The 15,479-nt window shown below is 36.7% G+C and overlaps 1 long non-coding RNA gene and 2 other non-coding genes across 3 annotated transcripts in view; 2 read left to right on the top strand and 1 right to left on the bottom strand.

The window, feature by feature from the left end:
- LOC143688498 (uncharacterized) overlaps window positions 1-15,479 on the top strand; it is an 88,850-nt gene that overhangs the window by 18,191 nt on the left and 55,180 nt on the right. The gene's annotated exons all lie outside the window — the stretch shown is intronic.
- On the top strand, window positions 186-256 carry TRNAV-UAC (transfer RNA valine (anticodon UAC)). The gene has a single exon. It is a non-coding gene; the product is annotated as a tRNA-Val (tRNA).
- LOC143653148 (U6 spliceosomal RNA) lies at window positions 11,972-12,075 on the bottom strand. Its single transcript, XR_013161123.1, has one exon. It is a non-coding gene; the product is annotated as a U6 spliceosomal RNA (small nuclear RNA).

Here is a 15,479-nt window from a genome sequence, read left to right on the forward strand (position 1 = left end):
GTCTGCTGGCAGTAGCTGTGAGAAGTTGTTCAATGACTTACCCAACAAAAATGGGTTTAGAAAAATTGTGTTTTTTAGGTAAATAAAACATCTGCTCACAAAGAAGAAGCAGTAAAAACCTCAAAGTGCAAATAAATGGTAAAACAACTATATAGTTTTGCACATAAAAATTACCTTAGTCGGGTGCATGGGTGGTTCAGTGGTAGAATGCTCGTCTTACATGTGGGAGACCCAGGTTCGATTCCTGGACCATGCACCCAAAAATTATCTTAGATGTATGGATTTAATTTAAATTATGACTGTCATCCAAAGCATATTCTCCTTTCCCCAAATATCATGTAGGTTCCTCCCAATAGCAAAGGATATTTTGTCTTACCTCATCAGTCATACTGTTATGGTTAGGTTTAAGTCATGTTTCTCATACTTTAGTCTTCATCAGAGCCACCTTGAAGGCTTGCTAAGACATAGATGGTCTGACTCTACTCAAGAGTTTCTGGTTCCCATAGTTGGGTTGTGGGAGGAGTTGAGGATTTTCATGTCTAACAAGTTCTCAGGTGAAGCTGATGCTGCTGATCTGAGGACACACTTTGAACATCAATGGTTTCACCCCAAATATGACAAGAATGTTCATAAGTTAAGAAATTGTAAGATTCTTAAGGGCAGTATATAATATCTAACTTAGCTTTGATGTCAAATTGATGCTAGCTGGTGTTTTGTATAACTGTCCAGTAATATTTTGGCAATATGAATTCCCTTTGTAATTCACCCAATTTCACAAAACATAAAATATAATTCTTTAATGTTTGGCCTTGATTTTCTAAGAAACCATCAATTTTCTATATTATTATCAAAATATTACTTTTTCAATCATCTCTCAGATAGGAGTTTCTGATTTACAATGTTCACACCATCTTTACCATGAGCAGTTTCCATTGCAAGAAAGAACTATCTTTGCTCATCCAAAAGATGCAAAGTCTTCATCCATTCAAATCTCATAATGAGATTGCAGCAATTCAGGTTCCACTTCTAATTCTAGTTCATTGTTATTTCCACCACATCCACAATTACTTCCTCCACTGAAATCCTGAACCCCTTAAAGTCATCCATAAGAGTTGGAATCAATTTCTTCTAAACTCCTGGTAATGTTGATATTTTTGACCTCTTCATATGAATCATCAAGGTACTTAATGACATTTACAATGGTGAATATTTTTGCAGAAGGTTTAAAATGGACTTTGCTTGGATTGAACAGAGGAATCATTATTTATGGAAGCTGTAGCCTTATGAAATGTATTTATTAAATAGGACTTGAAAGATGAAATAACTCCTGGAACCATGGGCTGTAGAATTGATGTTGCATTAGCAAGCACAAAAACAACACTCATTGTATATCTCTGTCATAGCTCTTGGGAGATCAGGTGGATGGTCAATGAGCAGTAATAATTTGAAAGGAATCTTTTTCTGAGCCACAAAATATTAAAATATCCATTAAGCCCTGTGTTAAACAGATATACTGTTATTCAGGCTTTGTTTTCCATTTAGAAAGCTAAGGCAGAGTAGATTTAATATAATTCTTAAGATATGTCAGATATTCAGAATGATAAATGAGCTTTAGCTTCAACTGAGAGTCACCAGCTGCATTAGCCCAGAACAGGACAGTTAGCCTGTCCTTCAAAACTTTGAAGTCAGGCATTGACTCCTTTAGCCTTGAAAATCTTAGACGCCACCTTCCAATAGAAGGCTGTTTCTTCTACAATGAAAAATCTACTATTTAGTGAAGGCACCTTCGATCAATTATCTTTAGATCTTCTGGAGTTTGCTACAGGTTCTACATCAGCACTTGCTGCTTCACCTGGCAGACGACTTCTTTCCTTAGACCCCATTAAGCAACTTCTGCTAGCTTGGAACTTCTCTTCTGCAGCTTTCTCAGCCTTCACAGAATTGAAGAGAATCAGGGCTTTGTTTTGGATTGGGTTTTGGCTTAAGGGGATGTTGTGGCTTGTTAGAAGATTTTGATCTTCTAACCTGACCATTAAAACTTTTTCTCCATCAGTAATATGGCTGTTTTGGCTTCTTATCATAAATACGTTCACTGGAGCACACATTTAATTTCCTTCAAGAACTCTTCCTATGCATTCACAGCATGTCTCACTGTTTGACAAAACAAGCCCAGCTTTCAGCCTGTCTCAACTGTTGACATGCCTTCCTCACTAAGCTTAACCATTTCTAGCTTTTGATTTAAAGTGAAAGATGTGCAACTCTTCCTTTCCCTTGAATACTTAGAGGCTTAGGTTTTAATTGGCCTAATTTTATTATTTTTGCATCTCAGGTGATAGAGAGGCCCAAAAGAGGGAGAAAGAAAGGGGAATAGCAAGTTGGTGGACCAGTCGAAACACACACAAAATATTTTTTATCAAGTTCAATGGCTTAGATGTGTACATGGCACCCCAAGAGAAATACAAGAGTAATATCAAAGATCACAGAGCATAGATCACTATAACTGATATAATAATGAAAAGGTTTGAAATACTGTGAGGATCACCAAAATGTGACAGAGACACAAAATGAGCACATGCTATTGGAAAAATGGCGATGATGGGCTTTACTCAATGCTTCAATTTATAAAAAACACAATATCTGTGAAACATAATAAATCACAATAAAACAAGGCATGCTTATACAAGAAAACTGGTTCTAAATTAATATAAGGAGGAAATCTTTGAAGCTATACATAGCACATATACTAAAACATCTATTTCATTAATAACAGAATGGTCTCTATTCAACAATGACACCTAAATTCATGAAAGTTTATTTAGGGGTATATTCTGTATTACTTAAATCTCTAAAAATAAAATTTTGTAAGAGAATAACAAAACGATGTACTGAGCTTCTTTTAGAGAAAAAGAAAATTAATTAATTTAATTAATTTCTTAGTTTTCATTAAGAAAATTCAAGTATAGCCTGGATGAATACCTGGAAGGGAACTTAAAAAACTGGTGAAGGATCATGGGAATTTAAAAAAATGGTGGAGGAAATGAACCTTTGGACATGCAGATAAACCAATTCTAGTAATGACAGCCTCGTTAAGATTGTGCGTCCATGTATCAGTAGTGAGAGGTAACTGCCAGGTGATTCATTTATTTATTTACCCCTATTCCAAGAATAGATCAAGATGGATCACTATGTTTGTACTGGTCTGTGACATTAAGAATTTGGAACTGCTGTATGGTTACAACCAAATGGAAACCAACTTGTCATTTGACCCAAGTAAATTAGAGTTCCCTATAATAATGGAAGCAAACATGCTTCCCATGAGGACTCTTAGCGAAACTTCTCCCAGATCTGGGGCACACCAAAATGATAGAGGCTTTAGGACTTCTCTTACTCTCAAGCTGTAAACCCAGATGAAACTATGTAACGCTATGTCAAATGTGTGTGCTCAGCTAATGACCAGTATAGCAATAACAACTGGAAAGCAATAAAAGGCAACATCCTTTCTTCAGCTTTAGTGTCCAAAGCATAACTGACTTTCAGAGAAGCATGAAGGCACAGCCATGATCCAGGAAAACTAGTTCACAGAGATGAAATTCAGAATTATGGCTTTTCTAAGGGGTAGGTATGCAAGGCTGTTAACAGCAAAAGGAATACTTGAGGTGAGCATGTTCTATAAGTTGATATGGGTGGTGATTACACTAGTGTAGCCTTATTTAAAAAATAGAAGCTTAAGTTTGTTGTTTTTCATGCATTTTACTATACACATTCTCCCTCAATTAAATACCATGTCTGGTGGTCAATTTCTGATAATAACAGGAGAAAGGCTATTCGTTTCTCTCTCATTGTCAGTTGTAATTGTTAAAAAAGCTGTCAAATGACCCCAATTTTATCATGTAAACTACCTTTCCCATAACAAAATGCAGCAAGCGATGGAATGTCTGTCAAATGGCTCTACATCCCTTGTTCAGGTCTTTAGGTCCTTAGATCTTGCAGCAGGTTCTAAGAACATCACAGCTAAAGCTTTTACTCAGGAGTAGAGTATGGGTTTGTCTCAGTCTCAGACTTTTGGACCCATCACTCTGAAATCACTTGCTTCTTTTTCTGGGATTTCATTGGCTATGGAGCAGCTTTTGAGGTCAGTTCCTGTCCAGTTCAAATCATCCAGGCAACTCCTGTTTTCTCAAATCTGCTCTAATTTTGTTCCTTCATACTAAAGAGAGACTTCTCTTCAGTTCCAATGACACCCAACATTCATACTGTCCTTTGGTTTAGCAGTGCTGATTGGTGCACCACCAAGTGTATGAAATACCAACCAGCGCATAATCCCTGGCAAAATGATGATTACCAAGACAGTTTCATCTCTCTTTTTTTTTTTTTTTTTTTTTTTTTTTTTTAAGAGAGAGGGAGGAAAGGAAGGAAAGACAGAGAAGGAAGGAAGGATGGAAGGAAGGAAGGGAAACATTTTTAAACATTTTCTTGTTTTATTGTATTTTGTTTGTTTGTTTGTTTTTTACATGGGCTGGGGCCGGGAATCGAACCGGGGTCCTCCGGCACGGCAGGCAAGCACTCTTGCCCGCTGAGCCACCGCGGCCCGCCCAGTTTCATCTCTCTTGATGAACATCGTGATGTTTTAGATAATGTGCTGAAATACTTTTTTTAGGGGATAAAAATACATTTCACACAAAAATCACTTAAATCATTTAATATTTCATTATAAATAGTTTGAAAATATTGGATCCATAACCTTTTTCAGTATTAATGTCAAAAATCTATTCCATCTTATAGGTATATTAGATTCTGTTTAACTCCTGCTATTGAAGAAAACTTTCCCCCAAAATATTCTGTGTAGGTAAATGATGATGATAGCATAACTTGCCCTCTCAAGCAAGACATTTTAATTCAGAAGAAAGCTTCAAGTTTCACTTCAATGCTTTAGGGTGGTGTAAGGGTCTTCAACAGATATTTTATCACCTTCCTTTCTTAAATATTTGGAGTAGGTTGCAGAAAAAGTATTAGCTTTCCACCTGAAGTTTTCCTTTCAGTTTAGTCTTGAGTTCAAGTCCTTATCACTACTGAACATCATTGTTCTGTTGGTAGATTAATCATATTTGGATCATCAGTTGCTTTCTAGTCACCAACTTTCTTCAAAGACTCAGATGACCCAATGAAGAAAATGTCTTTGAGTTTCTATCTGGCTTTAAATTTCTACATGCTCTTTTAAAAATGTGTAACTAGCTTATAAATATTTTATGTACTCTGCAACTCTTTTCCTTACATGCTAGAGTTGTTGCTGTAACTCTTATAAAGTGATGAAGTGTTTTGGACTGTATTACTATCAGTATTAAATGAAAAAAATGTCAAGATCTTATTTGGCTTACCTTCAAATTGAAACAATGAAGCAAACATATTAAAACTCATGATTTTACTGTTTCAGGTCGATGTTTTATATTTTGTTTGAGCCCTCCCAATGATACTCAGGAACCAGTCTACATTAACTGTTGATAGAAAATGAAAAAATTACCTTGTTTGTTCCGTATTATATGTCCAAACATGGATTTTGATAAATAAAGCAGGTAAACATACATGTTTATGTGAATGGATCATAAATTTCATTTAGCATATGATACATTGGTGAATTCTATTATCTTATTTGTGATTAGGTTAAAAGGTTTTCACCAATAATTCTGGTAGTAATTCTTCATGCTAAAACTTTTCTTTATAACTTAGTGTTTAATGGTTTGTTTCGTTAATAGAATGAAAACTCATTATGATTTATTTTTTATACAAGTTCCAGAAGCATTTTTAGTGAGATTACCATACTCAAACTTAAAAAATAACCACAACCACTGTCCTTTGAGAACTTCTTTGACTTAAGTAACACTAATGATATATATATGATTTTAGACATTACAGGCAAAACTTACTAGCTTTCTTCAAAAGTTGGCAATTAATCTGCTTGATTAAAAGAAGATATTTTGATAAACATGTTGGTTCTGGGTCAAGATAGTGGCTTAACAACATGCACATTTTAGTTCATCCTCCAGAACAACTACTAAATAACCAGAAACAGTACAGAACAGCTCCTGGGGCCACGTCAGTGACCAGACACAGCTGCAAGCACCCCCCTGAACCATGAGTTCCCAAAGCTATGGCAGCCAGCGCCCCTCCCCCACAGGCCACTTCCCAGAGAGGAAAGGAAAGGACTTTACCAGCAGCAGGGACGGGGCACAATCAAATGCCAATTGTGGAACTAATTAACAAATACTGATTACTAAAACTAGGCCCCCAGCTTAGGTGAACCTGATCAAAGTGGAGGTTGCTCATTTTTGCCCCAGTGTCAATGGGGCAGGACTGACAGAAAAAAGGAAAAAAAAAGAGAAGGAAACAGAGGTTTTTGTGGCTGTGTATCTACAAAGGCTTGACTGCCTCTGGATACAGCGGCAGGACTTTTCAGGCTGCAACTGCCCCATGCATAGGCAGAAGTGAGCTCTTTGGGGGGCTTGTCTGGAGCCTGTGCCTTCCCCAGGGGAGGGGTGAAGCCCAACTCAGGTAGAATCCCTCCATCAAGGAATTCAGACACCAGGGCTTGGTAATTTGAAGCCATTAAAACCAGCCCACAACCTCTCCTCTGTCTCCACCACACCCCCAGCAGGGAGAGTCTGCCAAAGTTAAAGGTACCACATCATCTTATGCTGGTGGGACCTGCAGTCAGACAAGCACCACACACAGGGCAGGATAAGAAAAACAGAGTCCAGAGACTTCACAGGAAAGTCTTTCAACTGGCTGGGTCTCACCCTCAGGGAAAACCGATGCAGGTGACTCTTTCCTCCTGATAGGAGGCCAGTTTGGTCTGGTAAAATCTGGCTGGGGTATATAATATCTAAGTAGACCCTCCTAAGTGTGTGTGTGTGGGGGGAAGGCACCATACAAGCAGGGCAAAAAACAAGAAAACAAGAACTGAAAAATTCTCCTATGTTAAACAAAACTTAAGCTAAAGGTCCAGATAAAGCTGAGCGGAATGTCAAAGAATGGATAGACAACAAATTCATCCAGCAAGAAAACCCTAGATAAAAGAAGTGAAAGCAATCTCCAGAATAAACTAATTAAGGTAATTAAATGTCTAGATGCCAGCAAAAAATAACAAATCACACTAGGAAAATTGAAGCTATGGCCCAGTCAAGGAACAAACCAACAATTCAAATGACATACAGAAGCTGTAACAATTAATTCAGAATGTACTAACAGACATGGAAAACCTCATCAAAAACCAAATCAATGAATTGAGGGAGGATATAAAGAAGGCAAGGAAAGAACAAAAAGAAGAAACTGAAAGTCTGAAAAAACAAATCACAGAACTTATGGGAATGAAAGACACAGTAGAAGAGATGAAAAAAGCAATGGAAACCTACAATGGTAGATTTCGAGAGACAACATAGGATTTCTGAACTGGAGGATGGAACATCTGAAATCTGACAAGAAACAGAAACTATAGGGAAAAAAATGGAAAAATATGAGCAGGGACTCAAGGAATTGAAAGACAATATGAAGCCAACGAATATATGTGTTGTGGGTGTCCCGGAAGGAGAAGAGAAAGGAAAAGGAGGAGAAAAGCTAATGGAGGAAATTATCACTGAAAATTTCCCAACTCTTATGAAAGACTTAAAATTACAGATCCAAGAAGGGCAGCATACCCCAAAGAGAATAGATCCAAATAGACATACTCCAAGACATTTAATAATTAGAATGTCAGAGGGCAAAGAGAAAGAGAGGATCTTGAAAGCAGCAAGAGAAAAGCAATCCATCACATACAAGGGAAGCCCAATACGACTATGCACAGATCTCTCAGCAGAAACCATGGAGGCGAGAAGACAGTGGGATAATATATTTAAATTATTAAAAGAGAAAAACTGCCAACCAAGAATTCTATATCTAGCAAAATTGTCCTTCAAAAGTGAGGGAGAAATTAAAACAATTTCAGACAAAAAATCACTGAATTTGTGACCAAGAGACCAGCTCTGCAAGAAATACTAAAGGGAGCACTAGAGACAGATACAAAGACAGAAGAGAAAGGTGTGGTGAAGAGTGTAGAAAGGAAGACTATGAGTAAAGGTAAAAAGAAGGAAAATTAGATATGACATATAAAATCCAGAAGGCAAAATAGTAGAAGAAAGTACTACTCATGCAGTAATAACACTGAATGTTAATGGATTAAACTCTCCAATCAAAAGACATAGTCTGGCAGAATGGATTAAAAAACAGGACCCATCTATATGCTGTCTCTATTCAAAGGACACAAGGCCAAGGACACAAATGGACATTTACACACCAATGTTTATAACAGCATTATTAACAATTACCAAGAGATGGAAACAGCCAAAATGTCCATCAACAGTTGACTAAACAAACTGTGACATTTACATAAGATGGAATATTATGCAGCTGTAAGACACAATAAAGTTATGAAGTATGTAACAACATGAATGGACCTTAAGGACATTATGCTGAGTGTTATTAGCCAGAAACAAAAGGACAAATACTGTATGGTCTCACTGATATGAACTGACATTAGTGAATAAACTTGGAATATTTCCTTGGTAACAAGACCATCAGGAGATAGAAATAGGGTGAGATATTGGGTAATTGGAGCTGAAGGGATACAGATTGTGCAACAGGACTGAATATAAAAACTCAGAAATGGACAGCACAATACTACCTAACTGTAATATAATTATGTTAAACACTGAATGAAGCTGCATGTGAGAATGATAGAGGGAGGAGGGCTGGGGACATAAATGAAATCAGAAAGAAAGATAGATGGTAAAGATTGAGATGGTATAATCTAGGAATGCCTAGAGTATATAATAATAGTGAAATGTACAATGTACAAATTTTAAAAATGTTTTTGCATGAGGAAGAACAAAGGAATGTCATTATTGCAGGGTGCTGAAAATAGATGATAATTAATACTTTAAAATGTCACCTTATGTGTGAGACTAAAGCAAAAAATGTTTATTTGTTACAAAATTTATATTTTGACTAGAGCATTTCCTAATATAACTCATGTAGATAGTTTGAATGTCATAAGTACTTGGAATCTCAGGTAGGACATGAGATTTTGTTGGTTTGTCCAGAGTGATGCCCCGATGAATCCCAGAGTGATTTGATCAGTGACTGGAAAAGTATTTGCAAGCCCCCTTCAGGGAATCGTGAGAGCGGGGAGAAATTCAACTTCCCCAAGTTGAATTCTTGATATTCTCACAAGCAGTGTGGACAACCAAAGCTATAGGCTGAGCACCCAGTCTTGGGGTTTGTTCATATGAAACTTAACCCCACAAAGGATAGGTCAAGTCTACTTAAAATTTAGGCCTAAGAGTCACCCCCAAGAGAGCCACTTTTGTTGCTCAGATGTGGCCTTTCTCTCCAGCCAACATGACGAGCAGTCTCACCACCCTCCCCCTCTCTGCATGGGACATGACTCCCAGGCATGTGGACCTTCCTGGCAACATGGGACAGAGATCCTGGAATGAGCTGAGACTCAGCATCAAGGGACTGAGAAAAAACCCTAGAATGAGCTGAGAATTAACATCAAGGGATTGAGAGAACCTTCTCGACCAAAGGGGGAAGAGTGAAATGAGACTAAGTGTCAATGGCTGAGAGATTCCAAACAGAGTTGAGAGGTTATCCTGGAGGTTATTCTTATGCATTAAGTAGATATCACCTTGTTGTCCCTGATGTAGCAGAGAAGCTGGAGGGAACTGCCTGAAAATGTAGAGCTGTGTTCCAGTAGCCATGTTTCTTGATGATGATTGAACAATGATATAGCTTTCACAATGAGACTCTGTGAATGTGAAAACCTGTGTCTGATGCTCCTTTTAGCTACTATATCAACAGAAGAGTAGAACATATGGAATAAAAATAAATAATAGGGGGAACAAATGTTAAAATAAATTTAGTTTGAAATGCTAGTGGTAAATGAAAGCGAGGGGTAAGGGGTATGGTATGTATAATTTTTTATTTTCTCTGCTATCATTTTATTTCTTTTTCTGTTGTCTTTTATTTCTTTTTCTAAATCGATGCAAATGTTCTAAAAAATGATAAATATGCAACTATGCGATGATATTAAGAATTACTGATTGTATATGTAGAATGGAATGATATCTTAATGTTTGTTAATTTTTTTTAATTAATAAAAAAAGTTAAAAAAAAAAAGACATTTTCTTCTTGATTTTGGTGGTAAATTTACCAGCAAAGGGATTTTGGAAGATTTCTGCTCTGCAATTCTGAAATATTTCCTTGTTTATCAAATTCACTAGAATGTAGCAATAAATTGTTGGATTCTTTATAATAAATGGCTGTATCATATATTTTAAACAATAAGTGGAAATCAAAACTATTGGACTGTACTTTAACACTTTCTACCTTATGGGTGATGTGAAAAGTTTTTTTCAAATTTCTTTAAGCTTGGAATATCAACCCATCTTGTGTTTGACAGTCAATATTCCCACCTTAAATATTGCTATGTAGAACTTTTTATTAATTCACTATGTTTATATTCATTACAACTAAAACACTGTTTGCATCTTAACTTTTACATTGAATCAGATGCCATTATTATTATTATTATTGATGCAGCATGCTCCTTGGAGTTAAAATTTCAAAATTCCAGTGTTCAAAAAATAGTAAACAAGAGCTATGAAAGTATCAATCATTGCCACTAATTGCAACACCTCTATGACTATATAATTTCAGAGCCAGAATATAAGCAAAATATAATAGTTTGCTATATTTACTCTTACCTTTACAGGCCATGAAGAGGTCTGAGTCACTTCCTCAAAAGCAGCCAGGTTAAAAGAAAAGGATTTTCTTGTCACCAAGGAGAGAAAACACAGTATGTGCAAAACCTCAGAAGGTGCCCACCTCCCTCACGTCAGCTGACAGGTAACAGAGGAAGGGAGTGCCCTGCTGTTTTTAGAATGCTGCGTTTTGTCCTGTGGACAACAAGGGGAGTTGAATCCACCACCAAAGGTGAATGCTCTTCAGAAAGTATCATGTAACTTGGTGGCTGTAGGAACAACTTAAAAATAAGACAAGCCAGAAGGTTAAATACACAACCCTCATTTGGAGAGTTTCATGCACTTTCAGTTTTTCTTTATTTCTTGGAATATACACTTTTGAACTTGCTATCCTATAGTTCTGATTTCTAGAAGGGACCTCTGCCAGATGCTGTAATAAAGCATTCCATTAAGTATACATTCCTGCCAGTTCTAAGTACAATTATTTACATTTTGAAAATGTCTGAATATAACATTTTTATTTTCTCCTAAGACTTCTCCCCACCTCTCCCCCCAAAGCAAGCAAACAAAAAACAAGAATGTATTCCCTACTATTTATGTATGTAAATGAATCTTTATCTTTTTAAAACAAATTTGATATAGTTAATCAGACACTTTTAAAATAGAAATCTTCAACAACCTCAAAAAGTTAATTGAAATAGACAGGTGATAATTAACTGTATTGCACATGGGGGGGGGGGATGACACTATGACCTTGAGTGAACAATTCATATTTCTAAATGCAGCTGACCAGGTGACCATGGAAATTTTGTTCACCATGTCAACTGACTCACCAATTCAATTGTGGTGGATGATGTGATTTACAAAGGTTGAACTTGTAAAATATAATAAATTATCAGCAAAATTATTTGCTTCTAAAAACAGTTAATCAGCCTGAGAAGATACAGACAGTTATGAAAAATGATTAAAATGAATTCAGTCTCATAGGTACTAGTTGGTCAAAAATTTTGGTTCTGTTTTATAAGGCAGAGATTTTTTTTTCCCTGACATGTGGCTGAGAAAAAAACTGACATTATTTGATGCTATTGTACAGAAATGCTGAATAAAAATGATTAGTCATTTAAATTAAATTAAATTATATTTCCTAAATTTCTTAATGTATCTTTTTTTCCTTTTTTTTTTTTAATATGGAATGTTTCATGAATTTGCATGTCATCCTTGTGCAGGGGCCATGCTAATCTCTGTATCTTTCCAATTTTGGTATATGTGCTGCTGAAGCGAGCACAATTTCTTAATGTATCTTAAGGTCATTTGGAGAAATTGCTTTCTGAAGAATCCAAGTTGCTATTAACACTATCAAACACGATGTTTTAAATTAGGTTTATAATTGACCAGTTAATTTTGACTGGTCTACGAAATACCACATTTTGAAATAAAAAATAAAAATTTAAGTGCATCAAGCATTTTGGTATGTACAAGGCCACGCATTTATATATTTGGACAAGACCATATGCCTGACTGATGGAATCTTTCCACTGTTAACCTGCAAATGCAGATTTTCCAGGCCACTGACTACCTAAGGCAATTGATGAGATGCAGTTGCTACCTTTTCATCCTTCACACACTTTCCCTTTGTCCTGCCAAAGACAGCACAGGCATTACTTTTTCATTTTTGAACATGTAGCAGAAACCAAACTGAGGCCTTCCCTCTCCTCCATTATTTTTTGTTTTCCAATCTTTCTCAAATACAGTATCACAAACCCTTCCTAATTTAACCCAGAATTTCAAGTGTCCTGTCACTGTGTGCTCATACAGCCATGTGCGTCCACCCTCCCAGCTGGCCTTATCTCCCTGTGGCCATTCTACTCCACTCTCTCATTGCCATCAGCCCTTCTCTCCTAAGGGCGTCCATTTCACAGAAGAGCCAGGAGCAGCCGTTCATGACTCAGAGTGCTCATACCATCTCCTCAGCTCCTGCTGTGAAGCCCTTCACATTTTCCAGTGGCATTTGCTTCACTTTGCCATCAGGCTGCAGTTTCTCCTGTCCCTTCACTTGATTCCACAAACCAGGGCCAATACAAGGTGGGTGTGTTTAACAATATAACCGAAGGCTTAAAGGTAGCACAATGGGATTGCAGAGCCAAAACAGAAAGCTCAAAAATGGATGTTAGAAACTCCAAGGTTTACGGGCCTTGCCCCTCCATAGGAAACTCCCTCCTGGTCATTTCTCTCTGAGTCTCTGGTCCCATGTTCTGCTGCTTGGGCCTGCTCACCCCCTCAAAATGCTTCATCTTACTTGTCCTTGCTGCTCCTGAATGAAAATCCACGTATCCTGCTTGTCTCCAGATCTAGCTAATGGGAATAGAGAAAAAAAGCACCACCTAAGTAAAAAAAAATTAATAAAGGCAATAAAGTAATTAAGGGGATAAATATCATTATTATAATGCTTTCTAACAGAGTAATTTAATTCATAGTTATCCTATTAAATATGAAAAATCCAATCCCTTAAGGTGAACTAGGTCCTTTCTTTTCTGGGAGTGTGCAACCCTTATTTTAGCAGCCATTATACTCACACTTTGCAAACAGCAGTCAAAGTGTACTTCTTTTCTGTCTTATTCAAATTTGCCCCTTGGTTACAGTGTTTCATTCATTCATTCAGTAAGCATTTCTTAACTTTTAATTATGTGCATAGCATTGTGGAGTATACTGAGTTGCAATATTATAGCCCCCATTCTGGAGAAATGTGTCCTTAGGCAGGGTATCACTACATAGGGAGGCAATATTCTTTTAATTCTCCTAAAATTGTGAATCAGTTACCACCTCCTGAAAATAAAATGACATAACTCGTAAAGATCATGGCAATGTAAATATTAGTAATAAACACAAAAAATGCAAAAAAATGATATAACTCTCTGAAAAGCAAAACTAATTAGAATCAGTAATGCATCATTAAAAATGAGCTTTGCACATACATGGCTAATTTGCCTTTCCTTGTTACTTTAAAGCAGGGAAGAAGGGACTACTAAAGAAAGAAGTGGAAGGATAGCAGATTGGCTCACCTTTCCTGGATGCCAATAAAGACATAGTCTCTATTTTCTTAAACAGATATGGCTCTGGAGGATTATAACAAAGGAAAAGAACACTGGATACAGGGTAGAATCTGTGTAAGCATGAGAGTGAGTTCTGGAGCAAATTTGTCTAGAGAAATCCCCATTCACCAGGATGATATAGAAGAGACCCCCTAATCTAGAGCCCTGTACATGGAGACTCAATGGGGAAAATGGTATTCCATAGCCAGTAGACTCTAAGACCCGAGGCAGAAGCAAAGTTGTCCTTTTTCTCATGTTCCACCTTATACAGTTTCTTTGAGTGACACCAAGTTAAGTTGAATAGAGCTATTTGAAGTAACCTGGCTTAATAGGTCTTAGTCTTCTGGCATTTACTGGATCTACTATGTACAATGCATCTTTTAAAAATTTGCAATATTAGTTTCCTCTAGAAATTTTTATAGGAAAGCGAATATTCTGAGGGGTTCTGGTTTATGGAAACATTCCAGATTATATCACAAGAAGAAACTGATAAATTATAAGCAGAAATGTGTACGGTTTGGACATGTGGACAACTATTTACATAAATGTCCTTGATGTGTGTTTATATGTGAAAGAGAAAATTGAAGAAGAAATTGGAGCTACCAAGTAAATTAATATGGAGAATTAACAAGACATTAAAATTTTCAGAGACCCCACTGCTTCTCACCAAGAGCTATTTTACTGGTTTGAAAGTCTTTTTATTTCTACCATTATTCAAAATAAATTTACCTTATGCCTTGATTCTTGTGACATGCTGAGTGTGGTCAGTATGTCCTTCCAAGATCTGCTTGCATCTTCAGATATCATCAGAATACTGCAATGAGCCCTTTGTCAGCTGCAGCAGACAACCCAGCAGTGTTTTGCATACGACTTCCTTCACTGACCACAGCCATATCACAGCCAGCCTGTGCAGCTGCAACTCAGTGCCAGCTAGAGGTGAACCAATTATTTTCTGCAGCATTTTAAAATTTGTATTTCCATCATTGAAAATAAGGTTCCCAGGCTTAAGTCCTCTAACTGCAAAGTTTCCAAGAAACTGAGATAATTATTAGAATGCAGCCACATTATATAGATAGGCAAGTTACATTAGAGTTAATTTATGCTTAATAGCATACGTGTTGTATTTACTTCTAATGCTATGTATAGGCCATATCACTGAGAAAATGTCACATTTGAATGAATGCTTTGCTAAAGGTGGTTGAAAGAATGGAATGTATCCTATATGCCATTGTGGAATAAGAAAATGTAGGGACTGTGAGAAATGGATAAAAGCTATGATCTGTTCCTGACTTTAAATTATAGCCAGCTAAGATATATGCAAGAATGTTATTATGTTTTAGGCATAACAGAAATATAAACTGCTAGGAATTGGGGAAGACACACCATCAAGGTGTTGTTTGCCACAAGTCTTGATAAATGATAGAATAGTTAGGTGTGGCAACAATTTAGGGGATGAAATTTTCAGTTACCCTCAAATCTGTATTCATAGTCAATCTCATTAACATGCATAATTCAGATGTATTTCTGACATGTCACCTTGACCCATAGCTCTTAAGAGGAAGTCATGTGGTGTCAAGGCAAAAACATTTATTTGGATGTA

Source organism: Tamandua tetradactyla, chromosome 1 (genome assembly GCF_023851605.1).
Source record: "Tamandua tetradactyla isolate mTamTet1 chromosome 1, mTamTet1.pri, whole genome shotgun sequence".
Classification (NCBI taxonomy): domain Eukaryota; kingdom Metazoa; phylum Chordata; class Mammalia; order Pilosa; family Myrmecophagidae; genus Tamandua; species Tamandua tetradactyla.